The 13,859-nt window shown below is 30.6% G+C and overlaps 1 protein-coding gene across 1 annotated transcript in view; it reads right to left on the bottom strand.

The window, feature by feature from the left end:
* tipE (temperature-induced paralytic E) overlaps positions 1-9,110 on the bottom strand; it is a 36,830-nt gene extending 27,720 nt beyond the window's left edge. Inside the window, exon 1 of the mRNA XM_065503179.1 lies at positions 9,009-9,110. The gene's annotated coding sequence lies outside the window, so the exon portion shown is untranslated. The remainder of the gene's footprint in view (positions 1-9,008) is intronic.
* Between the last annotated feature and the right edge of the window lie 4,749 nt (positions 9,111-13,859).

The following is a 13,859-nucleotide window of genomic DNA, read 5'->3' as shown; positions in this document are numbered from 1 at the left end:
TGGAGCGAAAATCTCTAAAATGCTATTTTTTACAATTTTGCTCATAGGGTCCACATTTCCTTCGGGGCTGGGAAAATACTTTGGGGATAAATAGGGAACACATCAAGGTTTCCAAAGCTGCTTTCTGTTTTCGGATCCCAGCTTTGGGATTTTAGAACCTGTGGCTCAAAGTTGAAATTTTGATAAAAAAATAGGTAAAATTCCGAAGGGCGTAGGGGCGACATATTCGAAAAATATGACATTTTTTTATACCAAAATATTCTTCGTAAAGATACCTTACAGAAAAACATAAAATTGTTATGTGTTCTTAAAGAAAGTTTTTTTTTTATTAAAAAAAAAGTTAAGTCACCTTTCGCCCAGTTAAGTCATCTTTTCGCAGCAAAAATCTACTATTTTTTGAATTTTTAAATTGAAAATCGTTTATTTTTGGATCCATAATTAACATTGCTCTGGTATTTTTTTATATCTTAATGGTAATTTAGTTGTCTAACTAACAAAATAAAATCGAGTCCATTCGGTGCAAGAGTGCGCCCTATATTTTTAAAAAAGCGGACCAAGGTGTGACAAAATTTTAAAATTTAAATTTTCACATGCCTATTACTAGGAAATTATAAGAGATAAATAGACCTAGCCGAGCGCATTCCAAAAAATATGAAAATCTTTGAAATCGGAGCATTTGTAAGGCCCATTTTAATAACTAAAACTCAAATACTCCTTGGCAACGGCGACGTCAAATTCTATGCCGATCGGACCAGCCGTTTAGAAATGCCAATTTCAATTCTTCCCCACTGTGCAATGTAAAGCCGGTGCTGTAGGGTACCTAAAATGAGCTGAAACGGGCTCTAAAATTAAAGTAACTAATTTTTGTTTTAAAATTAATAGTACCTTTTTGAAAGTTTCGGATTAGGCATTTCTTAAATCCCATTTTTGAAATTTTCCAATTTTTTTTTTAATTTCTCTTAAAAGTATTAAAAACAGTACTTTTTTTATTAATTCAAAATTCAAAATTTATGGATTTACACAATATTTCACATTTGTGAAAAAGTACGATGAAATTTTAAAATTTTCAAAAAGTACCACAAATATTTTTTTTTTTGTAAAAATGTTGAGAATAGAATAGTTTCTAAATTAAAATTTACATAATTTTATTATTTTTACTGAACATTTGTGCCAAATAAACAATTTCTAAAAAGTACAAAAAAAAATTTTAATTAAGTTCTGTGTGGTACTTTTTGAAAATTGTATAAATTTTTGGTACTTTTTTGATAAATGTGAAAAAATTAAGTTATGAATTTTTTTTTTTTTTTAATTTTTAGAAAATTTTCCACTTTTGATAAAAGTACGATATTCAAGAGGAAATACATAAAAAATACACTATAGTTTAGTATATTTGTTAGGCTTCCAGACAACTTAGTAATAGTAATTTATGAGAAAATTTGTTTAAAAAAAAATTCTCGAAATCATGTCTGACAGAATTATTGAAGATTTGGATCCCGAAGATATCTGGGGTCTTCAGAAAATTGATTTCAACAGATGGACAGACAGACAGACAGACAGACGGACATGGCTTAATCGCCTCCGCTATCTATAAGGATACAGAATATATATACTTTATAGGGTCGAAAATGAAAAATGTAGAAATTACAAACACGAAGGTGAAGGGTATAAAAATAATGAAATTTGTTTGTTAAGAAAAATTTTGGAGTCTATTGTAAAATGTAAAAAATTATAAAAACTGAACGTTTGCACAAACTATGTTCATTTATTAACAAAAATAAGCCCATAAAAAAACATACATACACAGAGAAAACGGATTCGTAATAGCAACCGAATTTGTTGTCAATTGAATGATTGATAAAGAAGAATTTCGGTTGAACCAACCATACTTTTGTTACCCGTTCTAAAATTTGGTAGCCAGAACCGATTGGCAACAAATTCGGTTGCTATCACGAATCCGTTTTCTCTGTGTACATTAAATTTAATGGGTTAATAAAACAGAAACAAGTTTCACATAACTTCTAAAATATGTCTTAAATATAGTGTTTGAAAAGAATTTAAAAAAAAAAACAAAATTCCCGAAGACCAAAACACCAATACACAAATTTTATTTTTAAAATCCCATTAAAAATTCATAACAAAAAAAAAACTGTTGAAAATAAAAATCAAGCACAACTAATAATACACTACATTTTATCAAGTGTCCTTAAAAAATACTACTTATGAGTCATAGCAGAGAACACAAGGAAGAAAAAAAAATAACGCAACAACGGTAAAATAATGTTTATAAACAAAACGAACAATTAAAACTCAGGCAAAAAAAGCTTTAACGAAACTCTCTAAATACAAGCTTTAATATAACGGTAATAACTAACAAGCATATTTATAAGGAAATATAATCTCAGGATACAGAGAGAATCTCAGCCACACACTCTCTCTCTCACCCACTCTCTTTACATAAACAACTGGAAAACAGAATTCCAAGGGAAATAGTTTTAAACCAACAAATGTCAGAACAAAACAAAATTTGTTTAAAAACATGTCAATTTTGGCCAGGAATATGTACGAATGAAGCAATAAAGAGCACAGAGAAAGCAACACAAAACAAAATTTAAACAAAAACACAATAAAAATCTATATACTGGCCAACTGTCAAATGACATAATCAACTGTCAGTTGTATCCTTTTTATATCACCAACGAATTCTTCTTGCTGTTTCTGTTTTTATAACCAATTCAAGGGACAAAAGAACGCAAGAACAAGAAAATTCTATTGATAAAGAAAAGAATTAATTTGTGAAATACAAAAAAAAGTTAAATTCAACAAATAAAAAGTATTTAACTCTTCAAATTTAAAGTGCCAAAGTTGTATTTAAATAAAATAAAATTCAAATTATTGGAGTTTCATAAATAATTGAATTTGTAATCAGTCATTCATTCATTGAGACTTCATTGAGAGTGAGTGTGTTGGTGTTAATTAGTTTTAGTGCTACAACAACAACAACTACAACAATAAAGGAAATTACATAGTTTTGGGTTTTTGGACTTTTGGATGTCGTCATACCATCCTACTAACAAACAGCCTTAGCCATACTTTTTTTTTAGATACAAAATTAAATAAATCGTTAATTCAATTGACTTATTGAAGGAAATTTTTTATTTTATTTCTTGTTGTTGTTCTTGTGCACCAGGCAGCCAGCCAACCAAGCAGTCAAAGAGTCAACCAGGCAGCAGGAGTGGTTGTGGTTTATTTGTGTTGTCTTACTACGTTTAATTTATGGGTAAATATTCATAATTCAATAACAAGATGAACTATTTTTTTTATATAACCATAAAATATAATATAAATATTAAAAGAGGATTTAAGTGAAATCGCTTAAATTTTAAATGTACTCGAATTGTAAGTAAATTAATACATTTTCTTAATAATTTCACAATAAGTATTTCGATTGTAATCACTGATTAAATAGATGAAGTCATATTTATTTGAATTTTAGTGCCAAATCGCAATTTAATCACATGTTTCGGTTATAGTGTAATTTATATGCAAAAGTGTAACAATTGTTTAGGAGCAAAAGTGTTAATATTTCTATTAAGTACTGAGATGACACGTTTTTCATTAAAATTTATAACCCAAGTGTTATTTGATTTTTTTATGAAGTTACCTTTGTAAAGCATGTCACTTATTATGTTTAATGTCATCTGATTAAAATATTAAAATTATTAAATAGTTCCTACAAAAAATTGGTTAAACAATCAAAGGTCTGCGGTCTGACTGATTCCAATGTTATTAAACAATTGATAGAAAACCTGGCTCAGGTAGAAGGAATGGTCAACATGATGTTTCTAAAGCCAATAAATATAAAGCATTTGCAGGTTTAAAAACATACAAGGCTCAAAATGTTCCTGACAAGAACTCTGCTAAAAATTTAGAGGCCAAAGACAGCAAGGAAATTGAAGTCAAATTTTATATAAAAACCAGAGATCGAAAATAACTCGTCCATATATCACAAAACCCAAATTGTGATTTATATTTTTGTGATAAAAATAAATCACTGAAAATAACAGTTATAAAATGATTTTTATTTAAATGGTTTGGTATGACCTTTATTCGTTTTTGTTGGTTTTTAATGGTTTGGTGTGAGATAAACAACTCATTTGTTCTTGTTCTTAATAACTGTTACTTTCTCTTTTATTTACATATAATAACATATTATTAGATAGTAATTTTTAACAAATTATGGAACTAATATGATAAGTATGAAGTAATGAAGTCTGAGTACAGAAATTAATTTTTTTTTTTAATTTGTTATTAATCTTCTGATAAATTTTATATATTTAAGCACTGATTTGCATCAAATGCATTTTTGCCATTTATCTTTCATGTTCGCAAATAAAAGTCACAAGCTGACCTTTACGAAAAAAATAAATTATAAATCACTAATCCTGATTATTTGTGTTTGCTTATTTTCTTTTTCTCTCAACCCCAAACCTAAAATGTTCTCGAATAAATCGCTCTCTCAGTGATATATCACAAAAAATTATTTTTAAATGGCTGCGAATGAGAATTTACTATTGAAATCAAAGTGAACCCGTTATTTTCGGTCTCTGATAAAAACAAGTAAGAGAACTATATCCGGCTGTGCCGAATCTTATATACCCTTCACCAAATTATACTTCAAAATACAAATTTTAAATACTTTTAGGTAAACAAAATTTATTTTTTTTCCAAAGTTGTTTTTTTAATTTTTTGGAAAAAAATTTTTTTCGAATTTTTATTGAATTTTTTTTTTAAATTTATTTTTTTTTTAATTTAAAAAAAAAATTGGTTTTTTAATTTAAAAAAAAATTCGGGTTTAAAAATATTTTTTCCAATATTCATACATTGTAGGTCCAACTTACTATGGTCGTATATACGTCGTTGCAAAGGTCTTTGAAATATCTATCATTAGATATCCATATTGTCTATATTAATGACTTAGTAATCCAGATATAGATCAAAAATAGGTCAAACATCGAGGTTGTCCTAGTTTTTTCCTCATATCTCAGCCATTTGTGGATCGATTTTGTTGATTTTAAATAGGAAACTTCTCGAAAGCATGTCTGACAGAATTATTGAGCATGTTGCTGATGCCCGAGTGAATATTGTAGAAAAGTTTAGGACCCAAACGCAGAAAATTTATCGCAAGCAATATGCAGTTGAGGCAAAAGAAGCCAAACATTTGTTACAAAGGTCTCTATAAATACCGAAATTTACATCAAGGAATGTTTACAAAAAAGGATGCTTCCATTCTTAATGTGTCCACTTATTTTTGGCCTGATTTGGCATTCTGTCACTATGGTAAACAAGGTCTTGAGTGTTACAAGAACAATAATGTGGTATTTGTACCAAGAAAGGCAAATCCTCCAAACTGCCTGGAGTTAAGGCCAGTGAAGAGATATTAAGCTCTTGTTAAAAGAGAATTGAAGAATACAAAAAAGATGTCCAAAAGTGTGGTAGATTTTAAACGGAGATGGACTACCTGTTCGAACAAAGAGACAGAAGAAAGCTCAATAAAAACCTTAATGGAAGGGTTTACGGAAAAGGTTCATAAATTCATCACTATTGATGAAGAGAACTATAAAAATAATATTTTTTGTAAGTTGTATTAATAATTTCAATCAAATAAAAAAAATCAAAACAAACAAATAATGTCGTTCTATTGGGTGTATGACTTTAAAATGTGAAATTTTTGAAAATTTTTAGCTTTTTTTTTGAAACATTTTTACAATATAAATTTATTCAAAGTATTCAAAGAAATAAATCCGGCATTTCTAAACGTCTGGTCCTATCGTATTCGAGATTATGTTATAACAAGTAAGAGAGCTATATTCGGCTGTGCCGAATCTTATATACCCTTCACCATATTATACTTTAAAATAAAAATTTTAAATATTTTTAGGTAAACAAATTTTTTTTGGATTTTTTTTTAAATTTTTAAAATTTTATAATTTTTTTTTTTAAATTTAAAATTTTTTTTTTTTAGATTTTAAAAATTTTTGTTTTTTAATTTTTTTTAATATTTAGCGAAAAAAAACGTTTGTTGAAAAAAAATCGGGTTAAAAAATATTTTTCCGATATTGACCCATTGTAGGTCCAACTTACTATAGTTTTATATACGTCATTGCAAAAGTCATTGAAATATCTATCATTAGATATCCATATTGTCTATATTAATGACTTAGTAATCCAGATATAGGTCAAAAATCGAGGTTGTCCTGGTTTTTTCCTCATATCTCAGCCATTTGTAATTTTATATAGGAAACTTCTCGAAAGCATGTCTGACAGAAGTATTGAAGATTTGGATCCCGAAGATATGTATCTGGGGTCTTCAGAAAATTGATTTCAACAGACAGACGGACAGACGGAATTGGATTAATCGACTCCGCTATCTATAAGGATCCAGAATATACATATATACTTTATAGGGTCGGAAATGGAAAATGTAGAAATTACAAACGGAATGCCAAGCTTTTCACGATGGTGAAAGGTATAAAAATGGGCCCTACAAATGCTCCAGGGGCAGCGCTATGGGAGGTCTTACAAAAAAATTACAAGTCAATATCTCAATTAGATTCAAAAATATGCCACTTTAAAACTCAGTCCTTCAAAATATTGAAAAAAAATATGAAATAGCCCAATATTTTTGAAGGACTGAGTTTTAAAGTGGCATATTTTTGAATTTAATTGAGATATTGATTTGAATTTTTTTTGTAAGACCAAAAATTAACTTATCTAAACAAAAAAAAAAAAATAGTTCGGAATAAATGTGGATCAAATTGTTCCTAATATTTGCAATCCTATTAAAATTTTGATACAAATTTTTGTTTTAGAAACTCAATAAATATCTGATATGTAATAAAAATCTTTATTTATTAACAAAACTCAATGAAATTATGGCAACCGTTAAATATAGGAAGGGCGCGGAAAGTTGCCCGAACAGAACACACATTTTGATAAAAGAATTTTATCATTTGCACGTCTTGTTGAACGCTATATCCGACCTGGTGATGTTGCTTCAATAGTATGGCCGCTGTCAAATATCAAATTTGGGAAACCGCTATTGGAAGATCCTATATATATTTAAGACATCAAAAGGACGTCCATTGTGGGAATCATTAAATGATTTTTTTTTTAAATTTTATCAACATCAAATAAACATCTTGTAGCTGATCGGGACGTTCCTTTAGAATGAGTTGGTTTCGGTCATCATAGTTTAATAACAGGCGAAAGCAAAAATTCTATGAATAAACACAAATTGTTTTTGTTTCTCAATACAAATTTAAAATTTGTCTGTGAACATTCGTAATAGTTTTTTGTAAAATAAATTTTATAGAAAATTAAAAATAATGCAATATAATAGAAAAAAGCTACTAAATAAAGAGAAAAATTGCATTACAAATCAAATAATGGTTCGAGAATAAATTTATCGACTCGCACAGAGGTATGAGAAAAAAAAAATTATTTGCCACGTAAAAGACATAAGGTAGACACGTTATATATCAATGGATAGAGGATTTTGTCTACTTTTCAATAATTTATATAACTTTTGACAATTAAAAAATTCATGGAATACTTTTTTGAAAAATATGACAAAACATGCTTTTTATTGAGTTTTTGCATAGATACAAATTTTTCAAATTGAAATAAAATTTTTATTTATAAATATTTTTTAATGAAATTTTACACTTATATAGATTTTTTTATTGAAAATGAAAAAATAAAAACAAATTTTGAAATTTGTAATCAGGAATCCCGCAATTCCCAAAAAAGTATTGAAATTGAAAAATTCCAAAAATGGGATATTTTCGTTTTTTGGCTATAATAAACATACCAAGGGCGTGGTTATCGGAACCCTTTACAAAGTAATTAAGAACATATTGGGCCATCTAAAATCGGTTACTATATTTTGATATCGACTATGCGATTTGAGAATTTTTGCCCTAAATTTGCATTTTAGAGAAAAATAGGCATTTTTTGAATGTATCAAAACTTATAAATTTTTTTTTCATTTAAAATATTTAATGTAAAGTTAGCTTTTCAGATAGTACAAATTCATTATACATCCTTTTAGAAATTTTTTAGATAACTTAAAATGAATAAAAGTACTTTTTCCCAAAAAAATAGCGAAAAATCGCCTTTTTTAATTTCTTTAAATTCAAATGCATGTAATTTGAATCATGTAAATGGACGCAGTCATGATTTTTAAACAATTCTTTCTTTATTTGATATCTACATCTGTTGTTAATCCTATAAAAGTAAAATGGAGAAAATCGGGAAATATTTGAAACCGCGGTCATCAAAAAACTGCAGTAGGGTGGGTAAAAATGTTCAAAATTTAATTTTCAAATGCGAATATCTCCTAAGCTATAAGAATATTTAAAATTTACCATACCCGAGGTGTCCTACTTTGGGGACCCCTGACAAAGCTCCTGGTGGGCTCATGAGGTCCAGATTCAAAACTTAATTTCCCCTTTGCGCATGTTTAATTTCATTCAAATCGGACTAAAGGTTTAGAAGTTACAGATTTATTTCCATATTTTTTTTTCTCATACCACTGTGCATCGTATAATAAAGTTACGTTCACAATTTTAAAATTTGGGTCACTAAATTAATTTCGTAGTTTTATTTAAAAATAAAACAAAATTTTTTTGTGAAAGAATTTTTTAAACAAATGTGTGTTGATTTTAAAATAAACGTGAGAATATGTATAGAAATGGTTGTAAAACAAAACTAAAAATTAACTGAATAAATCCATATTTTGATGTTTTCTATATTGGAAAATGTTCCTAATAATTGTATCTTGTTAGTTCTTCCCTTGGTCGAACATATTTGAATGAAGTTAGATTATTTTTAATCAACATTATAATTCGACATACAAAAGTAAATAAAACAGATTATGATCATTATTAATATGTTTTGATTACAATCATAAATCGTATCATAATATGTTGTTCTTAGATTATGTTTACCACAACTATGTTTGATCTCTGTGTGTTAAGGTTATTGAAAACTATTTCTTATATATTTTCCCTCTAGTTTAATCACTAGTGTTAGTCCACCTTGTAATTTAAAGTATTTAAAAGAAACTGTTTAATTTGTTTTTAATACGCCTTATTTATTTTATTTTATTTTATTTATTATTATACATTTACATACATATGTTTTCTTTATTCAACTTTGTTATTCAAGCACAAAATGATAGACAGACAAGACGCAAAACAATCAATTTTAATATGTTATTGTTGTTTGTCATTATTTGTAACTGATAACATTAATGATCCCAGAGTATTGAGTGAGCTACAGTGCGCATTGTAGGATTTTACAATTACTATTTAAAATAAATATAAATGGAAAATAAATACATCCACAACGAGACACTCATTAGACCAACATACTTTGAAAATGGTGCCCGGTTGATGTGGTAGTTTTAGCAAGAACGTGCCATATAGAAATTAGGTCACGTGTTTTATTTACAAGGGCTGGTGAATAAGTCCGTGACTTTTTGATTGTTTATCCAAAAATCTGAGTTTCATAGGGTTTTCTATAAAATAATTATTGCATTTCTCAAAACATAGTCTCTTTTAAGCTCTATACACTTTGTTCAACATTTCTCCAATTTTTTTTATCCCTTCCAAAAAATAAGATTTGTCGAGGTCATCAAAATAGGTATTTGTTTGTGACATGATTTCACACTCGGGGCTAAATTCGGTGACTAGGGCGGATGAGGGAGAAATGCGTATCCTAATCAATGGATGTTTGCCATAGAAACTGCACATGTGCGTACCGTTGCATTGTCTTAGCCAAATGCATTCGTATTTTCAAATCCTCATTAAATCGACTCAATAAATTAGCATAATATTCGACAATTTAACCTTTAACCTTTAAAAGGTAGTTAATTGGGAATATACCGCATGAATCCCAAAAAACTTTACTTTATTGGCTGACAAACCCACCTGTTTTGACTGCTGCTTAGTTGTGGTGGATGTACGTTTCGTCAAGAGTTACGAAATGTCGCAAAAACTCTTCCATACTGCAGTTGAACAACGCCAAACACTCCTGTGATATTGTCACACGATTGCGTTTGTGGTTGTTTGTGAGCAAACACGGCACCCATCTTGCAGAAAGCTTTCTCATACCCAAGTGATCATTCAAAAGTTAAACCACTGAGCCATGTGAGATGCCTATGGCTTCCACAATATCTCGCACGATCGGTATCAGAACGAAATTTCGTAAACCACTTGTTTCACCAAATTAATGGAATTCTCATAGTATTTATCAAGCTTAACCTTGGTTAGAGTGATGGTTTTTTTTCTGAAAAAATAATGCTTAATGAGCACGAAATTCACTTTTTTTTAATTTTCTCCTCAAGTCAATAAAAAAGTTTTTTTTTTGCTTAGAAAATTTCGAGTTTTGTACCAATAAAGCCTCATATGCGGGAAGTTTTGCTTTACTTCTTAAATTTGAAAAAAAAGTACCGCTGAAGCACAACTATTGATTAAGAATTGAAGGCATTACTCCATGAAGATTGTTATCAAACTCAACAAGAGCTTGAAAAATCATTGGGAGCTACTCAGTCAGCAATTTCAAAACGTTTGCAAGCAGCAAATTCGTATGTTACCCAAAAGCAGGGAATTTGGGTAACATACGAATTGAAAACGAGAGACATTGAAAGACGATTCTGTATATCTGAAATGCTGCTATAAAATAAAGTAATTTTTGCACCAAATCATTAACTGCGATGAAAAATAGATTCAGTATGATAACCCGAAGCATAAGAGATCGTATGTGAAGGTCGGCCATCAAGCCGAATCGACACCAAAGTCAAATATCCATGGCGCTAAGGTATTTCACTTTATTTGGTGGGAGCAAAAGGGTCCTATCTATTATGAGTTGCTGAAATCTCAGCAGACTATCACAGGGAACCTGAAACCATAATATTCCATCATGACAACACTCAGCCACATGTTACAAAACCAGTTAAAAACTATGAAGTGGTTGGGAAGCTTTGTCCAGACCTTGCCCCGTCCGACTACTATTTGTTTCGATCGATGCAGAACGCTCTCTCTGGGATACGCTTCACTTCATATACATATATACAACTAAATCTTATATAAGGAGTGAGATCGAAAAACATGTTTTTCCTTAAAACTTTTAACCCAACTTGGTCCTACAAAAAGTTGGTCACACAATCAAAGGTCTGCCGTCAAGCTAATTCCAATGTTAATAAACAGTATCGGGAAAACTTGTCCATTGATAGAAAACCTGGTTCAGGTAGAAGGAATGGTCCACATGATGTTTCATGATGTGGCGCAAAAGTAAACTTCCGATGTTTTTTTGGCTGTAATTAAATAAAATGAAAAACTTTGATTCTTCTTGTGGATTATTTTTATTTGGTCTTTTAATTTTTTTTACATCAAGTCGAGAATATGATGTCATGTAAATGGCCGCCGCCACAGTTGATTGTCATTTGAGCCCTTTTTATGGAATTTTCCATCACTTTGGCCAAAAATTCCGGCGATAGGTCCTCATATTCTTGACGGATATTGTCTTTAAGAGCTGCAAGAGTCTGAGGCTTGTTGACACAAATCTGCGACTTCAAAAAGCCCCACAAAAACAAGTCTGGAGAGGTCAAATCAGGCGATCTTGCTGGCCAGTGCAAATCGCCAAAACGGGAGATTAGGCGCCCGGGAAATGCATCCTTCAGCATATCGGTTGTGGCAAGTGCAGTGTGTGCCGTTGCACTCTACTGTTGGAACCACATGTTTTCCAATCCCAATTCATGAACTTGCGGCAAAAAGAACTCGTTGCTGTGTAGCGCTCACCATTCACAGTAACCGTTTGCCCCGCGACGTCTTCGATGAAAAAAGGTCCGATGACTCCTCCAGCGAAAACAGCACACCATACAGTGACTTTGAGCGGGTGTAATGGCTCTTCGTGGGTTACACGAGGATCTTCAGTGCCCCAGAAGCGTAAATTTTGCTTATTTACGTACCCGCTAAGATGGAAATGGGCCTCATCACCCATGATTATTTTTGATGAAAAATCATCTTCCTCTTGGTGGTGATTAAGGTCAAATAAATATTCAGCAATATTCCGCGTTCTGGAGCAGTGTAGCGTATCATTGTTTATTAACGTCTATTTGGCATGTGTTTACTACACAAATGTCAAAACTGAACTGACATTAGGGGCCAATCGCAAAATTTATAGCATTTTCTGATAGGAGGATTAGTTTTGCGCCATCTCCCAACACATCCGGTAGGAAAGCAGTCCGGTTAGCTCAGTACTCGGACTTTGGTTAAAGCCAATGCAGTTTTAAAAACATACAAGGCTCAAAAAGTTCCTGACAGGAACTCTGCTAAAAATTTAGAGGCCAAAGACAGATTACGGAAGTTGAAGTCAAATTTTATACAAAAAATATATAATATTTTGAGTCATAGAAATATAACCATATACGGACCATTACATGAAAAAATACCAAAAAAAAACCCGTGTCTCCTAGTTTTTCCCAAAGTCATGCACTTTTTTTATGGCCCCCAAAGATTTGGAGCCTCGGTGTAATTTTTGCAAAAAAAGTGATATTTTCTCGGACTCATATCTTGCAAACAGTTCCGAATTTTGATTTACTCTCTGAGGAAAAGTTGTAGCCCTTGTCATAAAGAACAAAAATCGTGAACATATAAAATCAACAACAACTTCAAAATTCAATTTTTTACATTTTTTCCCCTGTTCAGGTCCAAAGGTAGCAAACCGTTGAAAATTCAAGGAAACAATCAACTACAATAATGTACCTAAGATCTCAATAAACAACTTTCTAGAACATATGAACTTCCTAGGAATGATTCTTAGGTAGGTCAATATAAGTTAGTAAGAAAAAACTAAAGGAATTAAGAGTTTTGTTAAGAGTTATTATAAACTAAAGCATACTTTTAGGCAGCTTAAAAAAAATTATTTCTAATTTTGATTTTGATCTTGAAGATGAAGTTTGTTTTGATTTAATATATTCACAATTTTTTTTCTTTATGACAAGGGCTACAACTCAGAGAGTAAATCAAAATTCCGAACTGTTTGCAAGATATGAACCTGAGAAAATGATTGGGGGCCCATAAAAAAAGTGCATGATTTTGGGCAAAACTGGGAGACACGGGTCTTATTTTTATTGGTCTTTTATCACATTTTGGTGTCCGTATGTGGTTATTTCATTTCGTGTTGCACTGTATAATGGATGACAAAACGAAACATTTTTCGCAGCTTAAGGGAATGTTGTAGAAAATTATAGGACCCACAAGCAGAAAATGTTCCCAAAAAGTTCTTGGTACGGCCAGCTATATGCAGTTGCGGCAAAAAAAGCCAAACATTTGTTACAAAGGGCTGCACAGTGGTATGAGAATAAAAAAAGAGGGAAATAAATCAGTAACTTCTAAACCCTTACGCCGATTTGAATGAAATTTTACATGAGAGTCGAGTTTAAGTTTTGAATTTGGACCTCATGACCCCACCAGGAGCGGGACCAGGGGTTCCCAAAGTAGGATCCTATTTCTTCGTTTGTGTTCCGATTTACACATACAGAATCTCCTCGTCGAGCACTATATAAAACCTCGTCGTAGCTATTAATTATCTCTTATAGCTTAGGAGATATTCGCATTTGAAAATTTAATTTTCAACACAGCGGTTCCAAATATTCTCCGATTTTATCCATTTTAGTTCTCAGCGAGTTGTTTAGTTTTCCCTAATCTATTTGACACGTAAAAAACATAAGGTAGACATGTTATATATCAAGGGATAGAGGATTTTGTCTACTTTTCAAAAATTTATATAACTTT

The sequence above is a fragment of the Calliphora vicina genome, chromosome 3 (genome assembly GCF_958450345.1).
Source record: "Calliphora vicina chromosome 3, idCalVici1.1, whole genome shotgun sequence".
NCBI classification, from domain to species: Eukaryota; Metazoa; Arthropoda; class Insecta; order Diptera; family Calliphoridae; genus Calliphora; species Calliphora vicina.
The sequence above is the reverse complement of the archived record's forward strand: the minus strand, read 5'-3'. Positions and strand labels throughout refer to the sequence as shown.